This window comes from Protopterus annectens, chromosome 12.part0 (assembly GCF_019279795.1).
Source record: "Protopterus annectens isolate FY-2018-M chromosome 12.part0, PAN1.0, whole genome shotgun sequence".
In the NCBI taxonomy this organism is placed as follows: Eukaryota; Metazoa; Chordata; order Ceratodontiformes; family Protopteridae; genus Protopterus; species Protopterus annectens.
The window spans coordinates 1,426,216,368-1,426,234,358 of record NC_056746.1 but is presented as its reverse complement, the minus strand read 5'-3'; the positions used below and the strand labels follow the sequence as shown (position 1 = coordinate 1,426,234,358).

Here is a 17,991-nt window from a genome sequence, read left to right as displayed (position 1 = left end):
CAAAGGTTCTGCTAAAGATCAAACAGAACAAACCAAGGACAATACTGATTGCACCAGACTGACCTCACCAGCACTGGTACCCTCTCTTGCTCAGTATGATACTGCTGGATCCATGGCACCTACCTCAGACACCTTCCCTGCTGTCCCAGCAGGCAGGTCAAATTCTGCACCCTTAGCTTCAAACCCTGAACCATGCAGCCTGGCTAATTCCTTGAGCTCTCCAATAGCATCCCTCAGTAAGCAGGTGCTAGATGTCATTCTGGAAGCAAAGAGAACTAGTACTAGAAAATCCTATGCTGAAAAGTGGAAAAGATAGTGTTCCTGGAGCCAGACTCAGGTGATGGGCACTACAGTGCCCAGCTTTCCCCATATCATTCAGTACTTAACAGAAGTGCTCCACAAGGACCTATCCTTCTCTTCTATCAAAATTCATGCCTCTGCCATTCCAGCACATTATAATACTGAACCACCCCTCTTCTCTCACCCACTGTTAAAGCAATTCCTCAGAGGGGCTAAACATTTAAGACCCTCCAAGTGAGCCCCTACTCCACAGTGGGATCTTAACTTTGTACTGGAAAAGTTCACTCTCCCTCCATTTGAACCAGCTGCAACTGCAGAGTTGAAATTCCTTTCTTGGAAAATAGCCTTCCTTCTAGCCATCACTTCAGCTAGAAGAGTGTCTGAATTACAGGCCCTTATAACAGTGGAGCCCTTCATTATCTTCCATGTAGACAGGGTTTCCCTTAGGACCAATCCTTCCTTTATGCCCAAGGTGGTGTCTAGTGTGGCCCTAAATCAGTCCATTCATTTGTCTACTTTTTTCCCTAATCCATAAAACAAAGGAGCAAGAGAACACTGCACTCTTTGGACGTGCACAGACAACTTAGATTTTATTTGGACAGGACTAATCCTCTCAGAAAATCTGAACAACTGCTAGTTGGGTTTGCTGCAGGGGGAGAGGGGAAGGCCATTTCAAAGCAAACCATTTCTAAATGGATAGCCCATTGCTTTCTTTTCTGCTGTAAGCAACATGGAAAACCTTCCCCACAGGGAATTAGATCACATTCTGCCAGGGCTGCATCTACCTCTACAGCTTTTCTCAGAGGAGTCCCTACTAGGGACATCCTAGAAGCTGTTACCTGGAGCTCTATACATACCTTTACCAAACATTACCACATGCCTATTTTTTTTTCAAAATCCAGAGCTGGTTTTGCCACTGCAGTTTTGCAGGGCGTAATAGCTGGCCGTAATGTTCTCTGACTTCCTCCTCCCTTCCTTAGCTTTGGGAATCAACCCAAATGTAATGACTGCAACAGGGAAACACAAAGAACATAGTACAGTTGTGTACACTTACCATAAATGTAGATGTTCAAGTGTATTCACTGTTGCAGTTCTGGTTACCTTCCCTCCAGCCCCCTGATGTCTCTTGGCTCTACCTTTCTTTCTTGTTGGGTGTATTTGAGCTTTCTGGTGTATTTGCTTTTTGTTGGAGGTGTAGCATAACATATAATTGCTTCCCATTATGGGGACACCTGACATCTGGGGTAAGAAAAACTGATGTAATGGCGTCGGCTGCATGTTTTATACCCCGGACGACCTGACATCATGGAAGAGGAGACGGCATCCGACGCAGGAATCCAAGACTCTGGTATTCAGACCGGCTGAGGGCTACCTGTAGGCAGATAACCCAAATGTAATGACTGCAACAGTGAATACACTCGAATATCTACGTTTATGGTAAGTGTACACAACTGTACTTTCTGATTGTAGCCAGAGACAAAATGTCTGTGAACACCAATACTAGAAATCCTACTGTATTGTCCTTAGGGATGGACTAATTGCTACCCTGGAAGAGTGGAAGTGTTAAAAGGGTTTTATAACTTCCAGATAACAAATCTTAGCAAACTCCATGTGTTTGTATTAGGACACGTGCTAGATCCTGGTTCAGTTTCTAGTAAAAGGGGTAGTGTGGAAATCAGAAGTCAGATGACCAGATGTATGTGATGTCATTCTGTAATCCAGCACTAAAATTATGTTTTAATACTAGATGAGGCAGACGTCTTAGGGCAGTCTGGTTTTAAAACCTGACAAAGAAGAGTCACTCACCCACTTCATCTTGCCTTGTTTCAGTAAGTAACCCGGCAATAGTAATTCTTTAGATCAGTCAGGAAAATATAGTAAGATTAGTTAAGTACTGTTTTTTCTGTATCTGTGTGAATCTATCTATCCGTGTTATTTTTAATATTTCCTGTGCTGAAACTCTGGTGTTTATTGTAAATAAATATTTAGTAATTTCATGTTGTTTTATTATTTATTGTTAAATGTATTTAAACTTTTCATTGTGGCTGGTCTTTTAGAGAATATTTTAACCTTTGAGAGTACTTGTATTTATTTAGGGACACTGTGGCTGCTCCTGAAAGCCTTGCTGCATTGATCAAACACTACCATTTGTATTAGTATTAATTTTACCCAGTATAATTGGGTAGCCTTGTAACAACCTTAGAGTAGCTGGCTTTGGAGTGTTCTGGTGGCAGTTCCTGTGGGCAGAGGTGGCATAACCAGTAAATCTGTGCCAAGGTGTGTGTGTGTGTGTCTAAGTGAGAAAATCAAATCTCAAAGAGTGTATGTGTCAGCTACTTAGAGCAGGGACACAGAGCACTGTTTCACAAAGAGGGTGGGGAAGGACGTGGCTTGGAGCACCAGGCAGAGGACTCAACTCTAAAGCTGTGGTCAGTGTGGGGTCTTATTTGGGGCCTTGGGAGATTGAGGGAAACCCAGCCTCAGGACAGGAGTATGTTCCCTATGCACTTTTAAAGGAAATTGTGCTTGGTGCAGAGAACTACATCTGGAAATACTGTGCGTATCTATTTTTTTCCAAGTGAATATCCTTCACCGGTGTCATTGGTGAGGATTGAGGCTCCCTGATTACTTGCTCAGAGGAGGGAAGCCACAGCAACCAAATTAAATAAATAAAGTCATTTTTTTTGCACACACCCACACCCTGCTTATTATATAGACTGATTCTGAGATTGCGCAATGTCTGGGAAAAGGGAATATTCCCACATATGAGGAATGTTGATTAGTATACCTGTCAACCACCTACATATGTTTACCAAATATGATTGATCATTCAGCCATCTACATTATGGCATGTCGACATAATTCAGTGGACCCATATTCTTGGTGGTATACAAGCTGCTGTACAAAAATCAGATGGGCTTTATATCAGTTATGATTCATTTTGAAAGATTCACTGCTTGGATGCAAACGTTTCACTTGTCTTGGAAAAAGTCTGTGCTGCTTTTTTCTTTCTTTCATGCTTTAGGTAGATAACTCTCATAAATCTCTCTGCACAATATGTTTGTAAAGAGAAATGCATCCTGAACTGGCCTTTTAAAGAACTACTTAGGTTGGATCTGCTGGCCACCATTTAAAATTAATTAATCTCAGGTGTACATGTATATACATTTCAAACAGCAGAGTCTCAGTTTTGCAGACACTTGAACAGTATTATTTGCAGTTATGTGGTGATGAAAAATGTAAAAAATAAAAGGAAAATAGTGAACCAGAGACATAAGTGTGAAAAGTTACAAAATCTTCAGCACATTCCTAACATGAAAGCCATATTATTAAAGATAAGATGACATACATATTGCTGCACTTAATTTGGGGCACAAGAATCGCATTTAATCCTTCTCCGTATTTTTAAAATAAACAAACTTACATTATGAGTAATGCATTTGCATATGTGCTATATTTATCTTTTTTTTAAATAATTCATTTATTTATTTTAGGTTGCCCTTCGACGGCAGCAAGCCCAGGAGGAAGAACTTGGAATCAGTCATTCTATTCCACTTCCCAGTGCAGCAGAATTAGTCGTAAAGAAAAAAAACAGTGCTGGTGAAAATTGTCTACTTGTTGATCGAGGAGGTGGATTGTCAGTGCAGACTGCAAATGCTGCTGTTCCTCTTACTTCATCCAGTACAGGTTAGAAAGAAAATAGAGTGCAGCTTTGATATATACAAAACAGCATGCTTCTTTTGGGGTCAAGCATAGGAGAAAGCATATGTATATGTTTTCAGCTCTGTTTACAGTCTTAGTCATGGAAGTGTCAAGTCATTCGTGAGGTCAAGCATCAGAAGCTTACTATCTTCTTAAATTTTGCAGTTGCACAAACCTTGGGAAAAAAGGTATAGCTTTTTCTTTGAGGTTATGATACCTCAAAGGAGTCATGCAGTATAGCATTCACCCCTCACTGAGAGTGTATGTGGAGCTTCCCTGTCTGCAAGCAATGATTGTCTGACATGTTTTTCCTTTTGTTCATCCTTCTGTGGTCATGTTTGACATTTCAATCAGTGAGATTACAAATAGGATCTGTATTCTGTGTGTAAGACATATTTGTAAAAACTAATCCTTTATGCTGTAGAGTAAAATATTTTTAATTCAGTAGAGATGTTTTCTTATATTAAATGTTGATAGCTGCTTAAGTCTAAGATGTTTTTAGGCCTGATGAAGCAGCTTTGAGGCTGTGAAAGCACTAACCTGGTTTTTATCTTCTGTGCAATAAATTTTATGATTGATTTGGCTGTGGTTTGGTACCTCCTTCTTTTTGGATATTGCTGACAGTTTGTGGAGAAGGACCATTCACCTACACCACTTGTATTTTGTTTTTTGCTTAAATCTAATAAATACCCTATTGAGAAGTAAATCTATCATACGGCATGCAATCTTAGGAGTAAGGTCTGTATGTTTGTGCATATGCTGTTATTCATTCATGTGTGTCATTAATAGTGACTTGCTGGTTGTGAAGAGAGAGTTGCATGGACTTAAATTCTGACAGACTGAGTCATTTCTTGCAAGTTTGCTTTCCACCATGCCCTGTTTCTCTCTTTGTAGCAACACACTGCATAACTGCAGTTGGCATTATACATGAAATAATGCTAATTGGCTAGTCTTCTTAACAGTTTCTTGCATCTGCATTTTCATCAGGTGCAGCTGTAACTTATAATTGTTAATATTCAGCATAAACACGGAATAGTTGTCATTAATATCATAGATTTCTTATGTTTCAGATTCCAAAACAGATTAAAAACTCCTTTGACGTCACTGCAGAATACAGTTCTGCTATCAGTGTATGGTATAAAACTTGATTTCAGCAGTATTACTTCACAACTGAAGGTGTTTCTTGATTTAGTTGGTGAAAGGAAAGGCAAAACATTATTTGCAGAGTAAGCACTGATCACAACTTTTACTAACTCATTATATTTTCTGAATACATTTAGTCTTGCACTGCTTCCTGTTGATCTTTATCATCTATGTGCTACACCTAAATATTTTATTTTATTTTATTTATTTATTTTACATTTGTTAACCGGGATAGTCCGACTGGATATATGTCCATTTTCAGCGAAGGCCTGGGGAGAAAAGCTCCCAACAGTAAAATAACATCATTACATATCACAAAAACATCATTACATATCACATATCTCGAACAGCATGATAGAATATTTGCAGAAGAACATTTAGACATTGATAGAATATTTACAGAAGAACATCAAGACAATCCATACATATACATTTTTTTTTTACATTATGTCAATGAACTACCATTTGTAATAGTTTCATAAACAGCAGTTGAAACAGTTCAAAGTAGGGAAATCTAGAGTTGCAGTACAAAATAGGTTACATAGCATCTATACACAATCTAGAGAAAGGATTAGCCAGGCTTGATACAGTGGCAAGTCCATTTTGACCCCAGGTGTAGTTTGAGTTTAGCTTTGAACTGACCTAGAGAAGAGAGTGAGGTAATCTCAGGAGGTAGTAGGTTCTATGTTCTGCCTACAGAGTTAGTAAAGAGAGAGTCGCCGGCTAAGTTATTAGTTTTACATGTCTGGATAAGGAGTCTGCTGGAAGAACGCAATGGTCTAGGGTTGTTATACAGTGTGACCAGATTTTTGAGTGCAGGGGTGTTTTCAGGGTTGTATATAATTTTGTGGGTCATAACTAGTTGGTTATATAGTATTAGACTAGGTAGTTGGAGCCATCAAAGCTGAATTAGATTGATGCAATGATGTGTCCTGAAAGGCAACCCAATAGCAAACCTGGCGATGTGATTATAACAGATAGTGATTTTGTTCAGGACAGTCTTACTAGTATTATGGAGAAGAGGGGATGCGTACAAGAGAGTAGAGAGAAGATAAGATCGAGCAATGGCAACTTTGGCTGGGGGAGTCAGAAAGCTTTTTATTCTATACAATGAACCTAGTTTTTTATTGATGGTTTTGATCAATTGGTTGACATGTAGGTCAAATTTTACGTTATTGTCGATAGTGACACCTAGTAGTTTTGTAGAATGGTCTGGTGAGATTATTGTGCCACCCTTTGCTTTGATTGTAAAGTTAATGGTGCTAGACCTTTGTGTTGGTAGGAATAGCAGCATTTTAGTCTTTTTGGGATTCAGTATCAGGCGACGATTGGAAAGCCAGTTTACTATTGTGTTAAAGGTAGTCTGGGTAGTTGACTGTAACTCTGTAGGGGATGTTCCTGAGCAAATCAGTGTAGAGTCATCTGCATATTGGATACAGCTGACATTAGGTATGACAGTGTTCAAATCATTGATGAAGATGGAGAATAACAGTGGGCCTAATATAGATCCTTGTGGTACTCCCAGGGTGTTAGGTAACAGGGTAGAGAGTGTGGTCTGCCATAGTACAGCCTGTTTTCTACCACTTAGGTAGGAATTAAACCATTGAAGGGCTTTGGGATCTAGAAAAAGTGATTGTAGGGTGTTGATTAATAGTTGGTGATCCACCATATCGAAAGCTTTGGACAGATCCAAAAATAGAGCTGAGGAAATATGGTTATTGTTACGATGGAAATTTATGGTATTGGAGAAGACTAGTAGGGCTGAGGTAGTGCTATGGTGAGGTCTGAAGCCATGCTGGGTATCTGCCATTAGGTGGTTGTTAATTAGGTGTTGCATGAACAGTTTTTGAATACATTTTTCCGTTATCTTTGCTAGAGGAGAGAGTATAGCTATAGGCCTATAATTGGAGATCTCAGTAGAACTACCTCCTTTATGAAGAGGGATTACATAGGATATCTTCCAGATATCAGGAATTTTTGCTTCTGTTAAAGTGCGATTGATAAGTAATGACACTGGGTAGGCAATGGCGTCAGCTGATATTTGCAGGTATTCAGCTGGAAGTTGGTCAGCTGAGAGTGTGGTGGGTTTTAGTTTTCTGATTAAGGTGCGGATAAGTGATGTAGCAACAGGTTGAAAGCTAAATGAGGGTTGATTTATTAGGGTGGAGCTATCTAGGCTGTGGGAACTAAGAGGCAGTTGGTTGGCTAGGGCTTGTATTGTCTCAGTAAAGAATCGGTTAAAACTGTCAGAGACTGCTTCTGATGGTTTATCGGTGAAGGCATCTGGGACAGGGGTAGTAGAATGACCAGGGTGTAGAAGATTATTTAACCCTGCCCAGAACTTCTGAGGGTCATTTTGATTTTCTGTTTGTAGTTTGCAGTAATATTGTTTTTTGTCAAGTAGTATGTGTTTTTAGTTTCATTCCTAAGTTGCCTGTATTTAATTTGATCATGAGGAGGTTTAGTAGTTCGCCATAAAGCCCAAGCTTTATTTCTGAGATTAATTTTGAGCCTGGTCTCTTTTGAAAGCCAAGGTGCAGCTATTGCCTTAGTTTTCTTTGAGCGAGTAGGGGCATGAAAGTCAAGAATCTCAAGGAATTTTTTGTTAAAATACAATACTGCTTCTTCTAAGGGAAGATGTTTTAGTATAGACCAATTGCAAGAATTTAATTCTAGGTGGAATTTGGTTGAGTCAATTTTTTTTTTATTTCTGACAGTTCTTAGTAAGGGTTGTTTGGGATTGGTTACTTTGTGCATAATTATATATGTGAGATGGTGATCACTTAGACTATCAGGGAGGGTACCAAATGTATAGAGGTTAGGTTGACTATTAATAAGTACCCAATCAAGTATACTATCTTTCTGGTTGGGTTTGCCTGTCCTAGTTGGGGTGTTAATAACTTGCGTGAATGAGTGCAGGTTAATATGGGTGGTAGGGGATTCTAAAGAACAGGTGGTCCAATCTATATTAAAGTCTCCGAGAAATAAGGTTTCTTGAGGGTAGTGGCTAGATATCCAGTGTAGGGTGTCTTCAAGTGTAGCTATATTATTACCTGGGGGAATGTACATACAAATTATATAAATGCATTTACTATTGTTAAGTTGCAGTTTGGTGGTTAGAATCTCTAAGTTGTTAATCTGAGGTGGTTGTATGACATCCGTAGATACAATCAACTCAGATTTGTAGAGTATGGCTACCCCACCCCCTTTTCTGGAAGTACGGTCCCACCTGTGTATATTATACCCAGGGAGTAGTATTTCATTATCAGTAGTGGTAGGTTTTAACCATGTCTCAGATAGGCACAGAATCTCAGGGGATAGATCAGCAATAAGTGCATGAAGTTCATGCACCTTGTTATTGATGCTTCTGATGTTAAGATGACAGGTTAGGAGAGAATTGGATGGCCGGGAGATTGTAGGGTTGTGGCTTAGGTTTGTGGTAGAGGGAGAGTACATGCCTGAGTTGGTAGGGCCAGGATTGGGGTGTATATCCCCATCAAGTAATAGACTAAGTCTAAGCTTGGAGATAAGTTTCAGGAATTTATCTACAATTTGATAGTAATGTTTGAGTTTAGGCCTAATTTTCCTGGTGTAGGTGTATGGGGACTGAGAGCATGATGTTAGATGCACCCAAGTACTATGGATGTAATAAAAGTTAGGATGTTTAGCTTCTGGAGTGTTAGTGTGGGGCTTTGAGGCTAGGAATCCTAAGAGAGGTTGGGTTTCATATAAGGTTAGGAGGTATGGGGCTAATAGGGTAGGTAGTAGAATGGAGTACCGCATATCTAAAGAGATGATGAACTAAGTACCTAGAAGTGCACTATCAGATGATAGTATGAAAAGGGAACTATAATGGAAGAGAGAGGGAAACAGCTGGGAATAATTAAATTAGCAGAAGGTGATTGGAGCTAGTACATGTGGGTGTGGCTTAGTGGCAATAAATTTAGAGGTAGTGGGGGCGGGTGAGATTCGGGGGCAGGGAGGGGAGCGGAGAGAACCCGAGCGTAGCGAGGGCGAACGGAGCAGGGCTATAGCAATCCTCAGATAATACCAATCAACTTTAGCTCAGCTAGACATTAGCTTAGCTAGGTAAGTATATTATCTTATATGCCAGGATTTTACATTAACTATTTTGGGATTGTAACATTCAGTAGGTTTGAATAAACCTTTATGGATTTTCTGTCAGTCAGTCAGTTAAGTCAGTATTTATGAGTTATTGTATTTTTGCTTATTGATTGTCTTCATTGTGGGTGGCTCAGAGGGTTTACTCTAAATAAATAAATGTTTTTGTTTCTAAGCAAATAATTTTTTAAACTTAAAATAAGCAGGATGTGTGTTTCCTCCATAACTTCTTCTGCAGCAAAAATGCTTTGATCTTCTAGGGAAACTATATTCTGAATAGAGTTGGATATGAATTTTATATATGTCTCGTGACATAACCTGATCACTGAGATAATCTTACTTCTCTTGCTTGGTGTATAGTGAATAATCATTTTCAGTAAACATTCTGCTGTCCCCAATAATTAATACTTTTCCATTTTGCCATAGTATTTGTCAAGATCAACTCTTTCTAGTATGATTGCATTTTTATTAATACAAGTTTTGGCTGCTTTCTCATGACCAGATTTGCAGCTTGCATGCAATGGGGAATATCCAGAAAAGTTACCATGAGTGGTAAGGCCATTTTACCCTCACAATAACCATACCTCTCAACCTAGAAACATCAAAAATATGAACGAAGGCCCAAGAAAAATGGGTATAACAGGCAAAAAATATGACTGCTGTTTAATGTAAATTTTCCATAAATTATGAAGTCCCGCTCACTCTGATGAGATTGGGGGATACCAACATTCAAACACAAATTGAAGAACAGATAAAATATAACCAGAACAATAGTGTTTTATGTATATTAATATCTGAGCTTGTATAAAACTAAAATGTAATTTTCTTTTATAAATTAATGGTTACATTAATATTAAATGACAAAATATAAACAGAACAATAGTGTTTTACTTATATTAACATCTGAACTTGTATAAAACTTTGAACTTATAAAACAATTTTCTTTTATGAAAATAAAATTAACTGTTATGCTAATGTTAAATAATAAAATATAACCATAGCAATACTGTTTATTTTTATTAACATTTGAACTTGTATAAAAATGGAAACTTGTAAAACTAAAGTACAGTTTTCCTTTTTAAAAATAAAATTAAGTGCTGCTACACTCATATATAATTAAAATAAATATAATTTGTATAAAAAATCAAATTAATTCTAACTACTAAACTGGTATAAATTTTAAATGAATACAAGTTAAATAAACTCTAGCTACTAAACTAGAATAATAGAAAACCAAAATAAATACAAATCAAATTTTTATAAGAAATAGCATCAAATAAGCTCTGTCCCAGAGTAACTATTAAAGTGATATAAAGCTGAAATGCAATTTTTCTTATAAAGACAACATCAGAATACGTTTTATCTACTAATTAACTAACCACTAAACTAATATGAACATCACATACGTTTTAACTACTAAAGTAATTAATCAAGGACTAAACTAATACCACAGTAAACTCAGTCACAGTTCACAGAAGAACTACTTTCACTGCACCTTCTTCAGTCTTGATGGCCTCTGGGTCTGGTAGCTCTGCTTCAACTGCACGTTCTCTGTCGTAACCTGCAGTTGCCCTTTTTTCTGCCTGTAGAACAGGTGGTGGGGCTTCCACAGAAAAACAGTCACTGTCCTCATTCAGTTTGATTGCTAGCAGTGAATTAAGTGCTTTGACATTTAACAACTGCCTCTGCTCTGTTTTAACTTTTCTCACCATTCTGAATGTTCGCTCGGGTTCACTATTTTGCAGACAAAGCAGTGTTAATATGAGCTGCTTAAAGAGATGCATTCCTTCCACTTCAAAGCTTTGTAGGACTGTTGACCAGTACTTGAGGTTAGATATTCAGGTCAAAATGATGTCTCTAATAATCTAGCCTTTAGAAAAACAGTCACTGTCCTCATTCAGTTTGATTGCTAGCAATGAATTAAGTGCTTTGATATTTAACAACTGCCTCTGCTCTGTTTTAACTTTTCTCACCATTCTGAATGTTCGCTCGGGTTCACAGTTTTGCAGACAAAGCAGTGTTAATATGAGCTGCTTAAAGAGATGCATTCCTTCCACTTCTGAGCTTTGTAGGACTGTTGACCAGTACTTGAGGTTAGATATTCAGGGCAAAATTATGGCTCTAATAATCTAGCCTTTAGAATTTTAAATTATCAAGGTTATGTGTTATAATTTATTTTATAGTGTGTATACAGTTTGGATGATTTTGCTGCATATTTACCTTAAGAGCAAAAGTCTTAATATAAAGGAAATTGTTTGTAATTGAACTCAGAAGATGCTTTGAAAGGTATGCTTGAATGTGCAGATGCAGTCTCGAGAAATGCTCCTTATGTTGTATTAAGACGATATACTTGATTACATAATCTAAGCTGCGGTGGTGCAGCGGTAGCATTGTCACCTCACAGCAAGAGGTCCACCCGTTTGATTCTCGGCTGGAGCGCCGTTTGTGTGGAGTCTGCATGTCCTCCCCATGGTCGAGTGGCGTTTGAAAGACATGCGTGAATGGGTGTGCCTTCGTTGTAGGTTGGATGTCGGGCTGGCACCTCGGCACCATAAAAATTGACTGCTAATCATTAGCGGACCGGAGTTCCGCTGTGGCGACCCCTAACCAGGAAAAGCCGAAAGAAAAACAACAACAACTTGGTTACATAATCAGAACCTCTATGATGATTTAAAAGCAGAAATTTTGAATGCACCTTTAAGTTTTGAATTGGTGTTTGGGCTCTCTTTTTTTACACAGATTCTCAAAACAGTGGGATGACAGAGGTAATTTAAAGCATGGAGTATCTAGGATGTTTCATGTACTCAAGTTCTCCCCAAACAAGTCATCTTCATGTAAGGGGCAGAACAAACAAAAATCCCATCCAAACAAATCAAAAGTCAGATATCCAAAAGAAAATAGCAGAAGGATAATTCCTGCAAACCAAAGAAGAAGGGTTCCTTTCCAAAAAATGATCAACCCTCTGCAAAGGAATGACTGCCGAGTCACAGATCACCCTTACCCACCTCCTAGCCTTCCTTTTCTTCCTCCTTCCCTCAGCCCTGCAGCCTGGCTGCAAATAATCTCACACAAATGGGTTCCGAGAATAGCCCAGCATGTACAACTGGCAGTGGATAGAAAATCTTGTCCCGCTTTTAGAGGAATTCACTAACACCCACCAGACCATGCAGACTTGTTTCCTCCTGTGTCCATCACATGCTAGAAGCAGGGATCATGGAACTAGTGCATGAGATACACAAATGCAAAGAATTTTACTCCAGAATCATTTTTTGGTACCAAAAAAAGGAGTGCTCCAGGAGATGCATCATGGATTTGTTTTTTCTAAACACCTTTGTAAAAGTTCAAAATTCAAAATGCTCGCCTTACAGTTGGTCCTTGTGTTGCTTCCAGACAACTGTTTCTTGGTGACTCTAGATCTAAAGGACACTTATCTTATCAGTTTTCTGCATTACCCTTTGGGCTATCACCTGTACCGTGAGTGTTTGCAAAGTGTCTGGCCCCAGTGGTTGCCTGTTGCAGAACCCTTGACATTCACATTTTTCCTTATTAAGATGACGTGCTGTTGGTGCTTAGAGTTCTTAGACAAAGTTGGATCTCTTTTTCTCACCTGGGCATTAAAATGAACTTTTAAAAGTTCTTCCTCACACCCTTTGAATGAATAGTTTTCCTGGGAAGATGGCTAGACACAGTAAAAAGGATGGCCATCCTGCCAGAAGAAAAATTTCTGACTTATTAGGTCTTTTTCTTGGATTTCTCCATTCTAGATGTAGTTTCAGGAAGAGCATTTCTCAAAATTCTGTGCCTAATAGTATCAATGATCTGTATGATACCACTAGTCAAACTACACATGAGAATAATTTAGTGGTACTTGGAAGAAATGTTACCCAGCACCTTCATCCCTTGGATTTCCGGGTACCAGTAAAGTCCTTGCTCAATTAAAACTGAGCTTCAGCATCAGTCACCTCCTTTCACTTACTGTATGAGTACTATTGCTAAAAGTACTTTAATACCCAAACTTGTATGTGGCCTTCCTTTTCTAGTTATGCATTCAGTTCAGCCCGCAATTTTCAAAGAAAACAGACTGCAGGGAATAAAAATCTACAGATAAATTCCTCACAATAGGGTCTCAGATCTGACCATCGGATCCAGTTTGGCCACATTCCACAGACCTGGATCCGAGTCTCAAGCTCCTCCCTCATACCCATTATGCCCTGCATTCAGCCATCTACCCCAGATCTCATTTGCTGCTCCAGCAAGTTATATGCAGATTTCATCTCAAGCATGTGTTTAGTAATTTTGATAGCCTTTGTTAATCCTTTCAGGATCTGTAAGTCCTCCTTCTTTTTTTCTCTATAAATGTGTGTGTGTGTGTGTGTGTGTGTGTGTGTGTGTGTGTGTGTGTGTGTGTGTGTGTGTGTGTTCGCACGCTTTTTCATTTTATTTCTTCCTCTAAAAAAAAAAAAAACTAAGTAAAAGTAGGTTAGCCTAATTAAATTTAATTTAAATTCTGAAATCCTTAAAGTAGTTAGTTAATAATAGAAGTAAAAAGGCTGGAAGGAAGCACAATAGGTCACAAATTCCTCCAAGGTTTAATGTCATAGAATAAAAGCAAGCAATACTCCAAAATGCTGATAACACTCCAAATACATTTTCATTCACAGCAACTTCATCAGAATAATAGATTACATAGCTGAGGCCCATTAAATAATCCCCCTAATCATAAAATAACCAATAAAATTACAGAATAAAAATTTAAAAAAGACATACAAATGTATCAGAATATTGTCACCTAGTGTCCAAACATTGTAATTACACACCATAAAAGACATACAGTAGTAGAAACTGAAAACTATTGATACAATCACTCATATAAAAAAATATAATAAAATAAAATAAAATGTCTTAACAATGTGTTTATAAAAAAGACATAAAAAATATATATTTCTGATATATATTTCTGCATTTATAAAAAAAAATATATATATATATATATATATATATATATATATATATATATATATATATATATATATATATATATATATTTACATAGTGCATTCATTATAGCTTAGCAGACCTGAGTTTCAGTAGAGATGCTATTTAACCCGGAGGTCCTGCCTGCATCTAGGGTAATCTGCCACAGTAATTCCCTATACTCTAAGATAGTCTCCCAGGCACCACCCCTCACATCAGGTATAGCAACCTCCAAGTCAAAAAATTCATACACTACCCTTGGGCAATCCAAAGAATGTTTATATAAAGCGATGTTAGCATTATCTTTCTTAACATCATACATATGCTCAATTATGCATCTTTTCAACTTTCGTTCGGTCTTGCCCACATAAAAGGCATCACAGGTCTTACAAACAAGTAAATATACGAAACCACTAGAATTGCAGTTACTAAAACATTTACCATACACCTATTTATTCCTACACTTTAGAAATACTCGATCTGTACTGGAAATAAAAGTGCACTGTGTACATGCTCCAAATTTGAAGGTACTGTTTCTCTTAGTCATATTACCAGACTTAAATTTACTCCCACTCTCAAACTTGTCCTTCAGATTTTTACCCCTCTTATAACTAATCTTCAGGGGTCCCTTATTGATACCCTTAAGGTCCAGCAGTGAAGTGAACCTGTTCCATTCCTTTGTTATTACATCCACTACCATTTTGGAGTCTAAATTGAAATCTAAGGTAAGGGCTTTTGAGTAAACCAAGAGGTCAACCTCCCTTAAACAGTGTTGGTTTATATCCAGTTCTTTACCCAACAATGGGTAGTACCTAACATGGCATAAATTTCTTACATAGGCACGGATGTTAACCAATAATTCCCTCGGGTACCCCCTTTAAATAAATAAACTTTCAATAAAATCTCATTCCCACAAAAAATCAGCATCCAGGGAACAACTAGTCACCGTTCCCACAAGAGGAGAAAATATACTAGATCTCAACATCACAAACATGGGGACAAAATGCTCCACACCAGAAATATATCCCTCATTGGTGAGAACAGATCACAAACTAATCTCACTGGAAATCCACATCCCGCCCCCACCCCAAACAAAAAAGACCACAGTGAAGAACTTCTCTAAAGCAAACTTCACACTACTCAAGACTGGTGTGGTATCCTTCAAGGCCCCCGAGCCAGTGGAAACCACAACCCAAGCTGCGGAAGCCCTTACAAATGCCTTCTACGAACACCTCCAGGACTGCATGGATCAGGCAATCCCTAATAAAACCAAGACTCTTTCCACCAAGGGCAAACGTCCAGTCTGGTGGACCCCAGCCATAAACAAACTTTACAATAAGAGGAGAAAGCTGTTACATGATAGAGCAAAATCCATAAAAGAGAAGACACCCTTGATCATTATTAGTAAAAAATACGAGCACTCATAAAATCATCCAAGGCCAACTTTGAGAGAAAATTGCCATAGATTCAAAGACAATCATAAGGCCTTCTTCAGCTATGTTAGAAACCTGGGTGGAAACTCCCAGATATGCTCAGAATTAGTCCAAAATGATACAAAAATCACTGAACCCACAGACATTGCCAACATACTGGCAGACAGGTTCAGTGCAAACTTCACGCCCCTCTCCCCCCCAAAAGGAGAGATAACTATCCCAGCGGAGTGTAGCCTCCCAGACATCTCAAATGCGCAGGTGAAAGCTGCTCTCTCTAAAGCTAAAAACACAGCATCAATGGGACTGGATGGTTTTCCCGGCTGTGTGCTACACGAACTCAGCGAGGAACTAAACCCGCACATAAGGCAGCTGTTTAATCTTAGCCTTACCACAGGATACGTGCCCAAGGAGTGGCGTACGGCAACTGTGGTCCCACTCCACAAAGGCGGTGCCTCTACGGACCCTGGTAATTACCGCCCCATAAGCTTAACAAGCCTGGTCTGCAAAGCTATGGAGAGGATCATAATGGAACTCATAAACAAAGACATAGGGGACTTGCAGACATTGGACCCGACCCAGTTTGGCTTTGTCAAGGGCAGATCATGCCTTTTGAACTTGGTCGACTTCTTCAAACAGTCACCAAGGCCATTGATGAGGGAAAGGCAGTCCATACAGCCTATCTTGACCTTGCAAAGCTTTCGACACAATACCCCACTCGGGTATTATAGAGAAACTTACCAGCTTAAATGTAAACCCATATGTCACAAGATGGGTTGCAAACTGGCTAAAGGACAGAACCCACAGGGTTAGAGTTGCTGGCGCCATGTCAGACTCCAAGCCGGTCACAAGTGGTGTCCCACAGGGCTCAGTCCTTGGCCCCTGTTGTTCGGCATCTACTTCTCAGAAGTACAGGTAAACATAGGAGGACTATGAGCTGACAAAGTTTGCAGATGACTGCAAACTGGGCCATAGTAGAAAGTACATCGGACACAGATATCCTTCAGAGGGGTCTCACGGAAACTGATAGCTGGTGCCAGAGCCATGGCCTGAAGTTAAATGCCAAAAAATGTATAGTCATACCCTTCGGGAAAAACAAGGTAACCCCAAGCTACCATATAGGTGGCAATCCACTAAGCACAGAAGAGGTTATCAGGGACCTGGGGACCCAGGTTGACAGTGGCCTTTCTTTTGACACTCACATTGCTAAAGTGGTTAGAAAGACCTTCTACATTGCCCACCTGATCATGAAGGGATTCACATCCAGATCAAGTGAGGTCATTGTTCCCTGTACTCTTCACTTATCAGACCAATGATCGAGTACAATGCCCCATTCGGGATGTATCTCACCCGACACCTGCAGCAGTTGGAGAGACCCCAAAAGTTCCTCACCAAAAGGATAAAGGGACTCCAAAATCTGTCATATGCTGCCAGAATGAAGAAACTCCAGCTCTATTCAGTCGCATACCGTCTGCTCAGAGGTGACCTGTGCCTGACATACAAGGCCATGTCCAACCCGGAATTAATGGACATGCTCCACCTCAAAAAATCCAAATCTACCAGATCCACTAGAGCAAGCGACTTAAACCTTAGCACGGATATAAATAGGACATGCTGGAGGGATAGATTTGTCACCCATAGACTCCCTATGCTGTGGAATAAAATCCCGGTCCATGTGAGGCAGAGCACCTCGCTGGCTCTGTTCAAGATAAATCTTGACCGGTGGATGGGAGATCGTAGGTTTACCCTGGGAATCATCTCTGTGTCACTGCTGGACAGAGGCACAACAAACTAATGGGCACAGTATTTTTTAACATAAGGGGTGGCGTAAGCCACAAAACTTTGGGTTAGGCTTATAAATGCCTTAGGGCAGATAGCCTAGTTTAAACCTATGAACCTATGAACCTATGCACGGATTAACTGACCCTTATAAATGTTCTTTTTTTGTATATAAGGATGGGCACTCGAGAAATGAAGGTATGAATTTGAAAAAGTGTTTTTACAAAATATTTTTGTCTTAATACCCTCAACAGTCTTAAGTAGACTCATGTCCAAAAAAATCAAGCTTGTCTGTATTTATCGAACTAGTAAACTCCAAAAAGGAAGTAGTAGTATCCAAATAATTCCAAAATTCATGTAACTTTCCCACTGTGTCACTAAAAAATAACTATATCATCTAAAAATGCAAAATCATCTCCAAAGCAAAAAACACAGCATCCATGGGACCTGATGGTGTCCCCGGCTGTGTGCTCCACGAACTCAACGAGGAATTAAACCCACAGCTAGGACAGCTGTTTAATCATAGTCTTACCTCTGGATA

The 17,991-nt window shown here is 39.1% G+C and overlaps 1 pseudogene; it reads left to right on the top strand.

Moving 5' to 3' along the window:
* Window positions 1-17,991, top strand: part of LOC122816293 — a 1,079,303-nt pseudogene that overhangs the window by 288,601 nt on the left and 772,711 nt on the right.